Source organism: Tachypleus tridentatus, chromosome 13 (assembly GCF_004210375.1).
Source record: "Tachypleus tridentatus isolate NWPU-2018 chromosome 13, ASM421037v1, whole genome shotgun sequence".
Lineage (NCBI taxonomy): Eukaryota > Metazoa > Arthropoda > Merostomata > Xiphosura > Limulidae > Tachypleus > Tachypleus tridentatus.
The window spans coordinates 202,277,767-202,285,272 of record NC_134837.1 but is presented as its reverse complement, the minus strand read 5'-3'; positions in this window follow the sequence as shown (position 1 = coordinate 202,285,272).

Genomic DNA, 7,506 nt, shown 5'->3' with positions numbered 1-7,506 from the left:
AACATTTATACATCTTATCGTAATACAACGTAACTGTGGAAATCAACATTTATACATCTTATCGTAATACAACGTAACTGTAGAAATCAACATTTATACATCTTACCGTAATACAACGTAACTGTAGAAATCAACATTTATACACCTTATCGTAATACAACATAACTGTAGAAATCAACATTTATACATCTTATCGTAATACAACGTAACTGTGGAAATCAACATTTATACATCTTACCGTAATACAATATAACTGTAGAAATCAACATTTATACATCTTATCGTAATACAACATATCTGTAGAAATCAACATTTATACATCTTATCGTAATACAACATAACTGTAGAAATCAACATTTATACACCTTATCGTAATACAACATAACTGTAGAAATCAACATTTATACATCTTATCGTAATACAACATAACTGTAGAAATCAACATTTATACATCTTATCGTAATACAACGTAACTGTGGAAATCAACATTTATACATCTTACCGTAATACAATATAACTGTAGAAATCAACATTTATACATCTTATCGAAATACAACGTAACTGTAGAAATCAACATTTATACATCTTATCGTAATACAACGTAAATGTGGAAATCAACATTTATACATCTTATCGTAATACAATATAACTGTAGAAATCAACATTTATACATTTTATCGTAATACAACATAACTGTAGAAATCAACATTTATACACCTTATCGTAATACAACATAACTGTAGAAATCAACATTTATACATCTTATCGTAATACAACGTAACTGTGGAAATCAACATTTATACATCTTATCGTAATACAACGTAACTGTGGAAATCAACATTTATACATCTTACCGTAATACAACGTAACTGTAGAAATCAACATTTATACACCTTATCGTAATACAACATAACTGTAGAAATCAACATTTATACATCTTATCGTAATACAACGTAACTGTGGAAATCAACATTTATACATCTTACCGTAATACAATATAACTGTAGAAATCAACATTTATACATCTTATCGTAATACAACATATCTGTAGAAATCAACATTTATACATCTTATCGTAATACAACATAACTGTAGAAATCAACATTTATACACCTTATCGTAATACAACATAACTGTAGAAATCAACATTTATACATCTTATCGTAATACAACATAACTGTAGAAATCAACATTTATACATCTTATCGTAATACAACGTAACTGTGGAAATCAACATTTATACATCTTACCGTAATACAATATAACTGTAGAAATCAACATTTATACATCTTATCGTAATACAACATAACTGTAGAAATCAACATTTATACATCTTTTCGTAATACAACATAACTGTAGAAATCAACATTTATACATCTTATCGTAATACAACATAACTGTAGAAATCACCATTTATACATCTTATCGTAATACAACATAACTGTAGAAATCACCATTTATACATCTTATCGTAATACAACATAACTGTAGAAATCAACATTTATACATCTTATCGTAATACAACATAACTGTAGAAATCAACATTTATACATCTTATCGTAATACAACATAACTGTAGAAATCAACATTTATACATCTTATCGTAATACAACATAACTGTAGAAATCAACATTTATACATCTTATCGTAATACAACATAACTGTAGAAATCAACATTTATACATCTTATCGTAATACAGCATAACTGTAGAAATCAACATTTATACATCTTATCGTAATACAGCATAACTGTAGAAATCAACATTTATACATCTTATCTTAATACAGCATAACTGTAGAAATCAACATTTATACATCTTATCGTAATACAACGTAACTGTAGAAATCAACATTTATACATCTTATCGTAATACAACGTAACTGTGGAAATCAACATTTATACATTTTATCGTAATACAACATAACTGTAGAAATCACCATTTATACATCTTATCGTAATACAACATAACTGTAGAAATCAACATTTATACATCTTATCGTAATACAACGTAACTGTGGAAATCAACATTTATACATCTTACCGTAATACAACGTAACTGTAGAAATCAACATTTATACATCTTATCGTAATACAGCATAACTGTAGAAATCAACATTTATACATCTTATCGTAATACAATATAACTGTAGAAATCAACATTTATACATCTTATCTTCATACAGCATAACTGTAGAAATCAACATTTATACATCTTATCGTAATACAACATAACTGTAGAAATCAACATTTATACATCTTATCGTAATACAGCATAACTGTAGAAATCAACATTTATACATCTTATCGTAATACAATATAACTGTAGAAATCAACATTTATACATCTTATCTTAATACAGCATAACTGCAGAAATCAACATTTATACATCTTATCGTAATACAGCATAACTGTAGAAATCAACATTTATACATCTTATCGTAATACAGCATAACTGTAGAAATCAACATTTATACATCTTATCGTAATACAATACAACTGTAGAAATCAACATTTATACATCTTATCGTAATACAATATAATTGTAGAAATATACATAAGATTCTACCTTATATGACCGTACCTTATGTATGCTATTTTTATATCTATTTATCCCTGTATAAATAAAGAGTTGTCGTATGTAATTAATTATTTTAGTTGTGTACTAAATCCCAACTTATTGAGAATCAGCGCCCTCTTGACCAGTTCTTTACAACATTCCCCTACCGAGAGTAGGATATAATGAAGCAGTACTCTATACGCTATGTTTTGTGGCTTACAATTGTAAACCACTTATTTTTAATGAATTACAACGTTTTAAAGTTCCAGCTAACCTATTGACCAAACCGTATGGAAGTTATAATGCGACTGTGTAGTCCACTTCTCACTGGCGAGGGGTGGCGTATTCTAGCTACCTGTTCTCTAGTCTATCACTACAAAAATCGGATATAAACAGCCCTTTCACGAGAACAATCTATATATATTTGTAGGTTTACTGACCAATGTCCAGCTTTCAGGCTGTGCTTTCCTTCACATCCTCGTGTGGCCGTTCACAACTACTTGCTAAAAAAAATATTTCTTTCGATTTCAAAATTGTCGGAGAGAGTTGTTTAACTTGACTTTATTTGTGGTGCATGCTGGGATTAAATTAAAGTCAGAAGAGGTGAAGTCAATATTTCTGGTGATCAATCATAGTAGGGGCCGAGGTCAGAAAGACTATGGTCAGTCCTAATGAATGCTTGAAAGTGTTAACTGATCGTCTAACAGCAACATCTGTGAGTGTTTCACGTTTGCATTTATGATCAGTACTGTGGTTCAAAATATTCGTTCTGTCCTCTTCTCACTACGTATAAATTAAAGTAATTCTTCATATATGTTCTCACCACACTTCTACATGTTCTCACCACACTTCTACATGTTCTCACTACACCTCTATATGTTCTCACCACACTTCTACATGTTCTCACTACTCTTCTACATGTTCTCATTACTCTTCTACATGTTCTCATTACGCTTCTAATGTTCTCACCACACTTCTATATGTTCTCACCACACTTCTATATGTTCTCACCACACTTCTACATGTTCTCACTACACCTCTATATGTTCTCACTACTTCTACATGTTCTCACTACTCTTCTACATGTTCTCATTACTCTTCTACATGTTCTCATTACGCTTTTAATGTTCTCACCACACTTCTATATGTTCTCACCACACTTGTACATGTTCTCACTACTCTTCTACATGTTCTCATTACTCTTCTACATGTTCTCACTACTCTTCTACATGTTCTCATTACTCTTCTACATGTTCTCATTACGCTTTTAATGTTCTCACCACACTTCTATATGTTCTCACCACACTTCTACATGTTCTCATTACTCTTCTACATGTTCTCATTACGCTTCTACATGTTCTCACTACACTTCTACATGTTCTCATTACGGCACTGATGTTCTCACCACACTTCTATGTTCTCACTCCACTTCTACATATTCTCACTACTCTTCTACATGTTCTCATTACTCTTCTACATGTTATGATTACGCTTCTAATGTTCTCACCACACTTCTACATGTTCTCACTACACCTCTACATGTTCTCACTACACTTCTACATGTTCTCACTACACTTCTACATGTTCTCACTACACTTCTATATGTTCTCACTACACCTCTATATGTTCTCACTACACTTCTACATGTTCTCATTACGCTTCTAATGTTCTCACCACACTTCTATATGTTCTCACTCCACTTCTACATGTTCTCACTACAATTCTATATGTTCTCACTACACTTCTATATGTTCTAGAAAACATGTATAAATAAGGAAAATCATTATTTATAAAAAAAAAAAAAAAAGGCAAACGTGCATGTGTTTTCTCGTTATGTTAAAACGGACATCCGGTTGACCTCGATCTGACAAGTTAAGCTAAACGCTTCACCCTCAGGCAGATACAAAAATAACACACGTCCCTGCCGAACATTGTTCACAGGGTGGTGTTCAACAAAGGAGAATCTTTGAACAGAGTAATAAAACCACCGATCCATCCTGAAAATAAACCACTAGGTGTCTTGTTACTTGTACAGTCACTGAGCACTTGTCTTATAACAAGTTGTATAATAACAAGTTGTACTTTTAGTTCATTCTCTTGTACAGTCACTGAGCACTTGTCTTATAACAAGTTGTACTTTCTAGTTCATTCTCTTGTACAGTCACTGAGCACTTGTCTTATAATAACAAGTTGTACTTTTTAGTTCATTCTCTTGTACAGACACTGAGCACTTGTCTTATAATAACAAGTTGTACTTTTAGTTCATTCTCTTGTACAGTCACTGAGCACTTGTCTTATAATAACAAGTTGTACTTTTTAGTTCATTCTCTTGTACAGTCACTGAGCACTTGTCTTATAATAACAAGTTGTACTTTTTAGTTCATTCTCTTGTACAGTCACTGAGCACTTGTCTTATAATAACAAGTTGTACTTTTTTAGTTCATTCTCTTGTACAGACACTGAGCACTTGTCTTATAATAACAAGTTGTACTTTTTAGTTCATTCTCTTGTACAGACACTGAGCACTTGTCTTATAATAACAAGTTGTACTTTTTAGTTCATTCTCTTGTACAGTCACTGAGCACTTGTCTTATAACAAGTTGTACTTTCTAGTTCATTCTCTTGTACAGTCACTGAGCACTTGTCTTATAATAACAAGTTGTACTTTTTAGTTCATTCTCTTGTACAGTCACTGAGCACTTGTCTTATAATAACAAGTTGTACTTTTTAGTTCATTCTCTTGTACAGTCACTGAGCACTTGTCTTATAATAACAAGTTGTACTTTTTTAGTTCATTCTCTTGTACAGACACTGAGCACTTGTCTTATAATAACAAGTTGTACTTTTTAGTTCATTCTCTTGTACAGACACTGAGCACTTGTCTTATAATAACAAGTTGTACTTTTAGTTCATTCTCTTGTACAGACACTGAGCACTTGTCTTATAATAACAAGTTGTACTTTTTAGTTCATTCTCTTGTACAGTCACTGAGCACTTGTCTTATAATAACAAGTTGTACTTTTTAGTTCATTCTCTTGTACAGACACTGAGCACTTGTCTTATAACAAGTTGTACTTTTTAGTTCATTCTCTTGTACAGACACTGAGCACTTGTCTTATAACAAGTTGTACTTTCTAGTTCATTCTCTTGTACAGACACTGAGCGCTTGTCTTATAACAAGTTGTACTTTCTAGTTCATTCTCTTGTACAGACACTGAGCGCTTGTCTTATAACAAGTTGTAATTTCTAGTTCATTCTCTTGTACAGATACTGAGCGCCTGTCTTATAACAAGTTGTACTTTTTAGTTCATTCTCTTGTACAGACACTGAGCGCCTGTCTTATAACAAGTTGTACTTTCTAGTTCATTCTCTTGTACAGACACTAAGCGCTTGTCTTATAACAAGTTGTACTTTCTAGTTCATTCTCTTGTACAGTCACTGAGCGCTTGTCTTATAACAAGTTGTACTTGCTAGTTTAATCTCTTATAAGAATTAAAGTATTTTTTTTCTGGGTAACGTCTGTAGCTTTATTGTATTTAATAAACAAAGTAAAATTATTTTCTACAAATATGCGTAATTTCTCAGACACGCTGTCCTTACGATGGCAGTTAAATTACATTTAAAAACATCTCCCTTCAGAGACCAAACTCTTATTATTTGGCATTTTAAAATAGTATGCGACACCTGTGTTAAATTGCCTGTTCAGAACTCAGCGACTTCCGAAACTCGAAATGGGCAACTTCAATTTGTAACTTATAACTTTTGGCTAAAGAAAAACAGCCATTCATCAGCACGTGCAACCTACTACGTGGTTACTTTTACCTGAATATCGAGATTGGTTAATACGCTTAAAGCGACCTCATAACGAAATGCTTGGAGCAAGCTCAGAGGTATATCGCGACTCCAATCTTGAACCTCCTTATAGTCAGTTTGGCACGATAACAACAGAACAAATCATACCAGTAGTTTTATACACATGAAGTATTCCATAGAGAACTAATCATACTCATGGTTCTATACATATGAAGTATTCCATGGAGAACCAGTCATACTCGTAGTTTTATACACATGAAGTATTCCATGGAGAACCAATCATACTCGTAGTTCTATACACATGAAGTATTCCATGGAGAACCAATCATGCTCGTAGTTTTATACACATGAAGTATTCCATGGAGAACCAATCATACTCGTAGTTCTATACACATGAAGTATTCCATGGAGAACCAATCATACTCGTAGTTCTATACACATGAAGTATTCCATGGAGAACTAATCATGCTCGTAGTTTTATACACATGAAGTATTCCATGGAGAACCAATCATTCTCGTAGTTTTATACACATGAAGTATTCCATGGAGAACCAATCATACTCGTAGTTCTATACACATGAAGTATTCCATGGAGAACTAATCATACTCGTAGTTTTATACACGTGAAGTATTCCATGGAGAACTAATCATGCTCGTAGTTTTATACACATGAAGTATTCCATGGAGAACCAATCATACTCGTAGTTTTATACACGTGAAGTATTCCATGGAGAACCAATCATACTCGTAGTTTTATACACATGAAGTATAACACAGAGAATAAATCATAAATCACATTGAATTTTATAGTATTCCACAAGAGATGAACACAGAGAATAAATCATAAATCACATTGAATATTATAGTATTCCACAAGAGATGAACACAGAGAATTATTATTTATACATTTAAGAAAATGATATATTTCATTCTCCCTGTATTTATATGAAATTTTTATTAACAAGTGACTTCATACTTTAAAGATTCTCATTACTGTCAGTGCTAGTGTGCAGTTACATGATGTTATCTAACAATTACTAGATGAACAGTCACATGTTAATTTATTCTCAATTGAGGTGATTTTCAATTACATTAACCAATAACTACATATACGTCATATAATTATTGTGTAGGA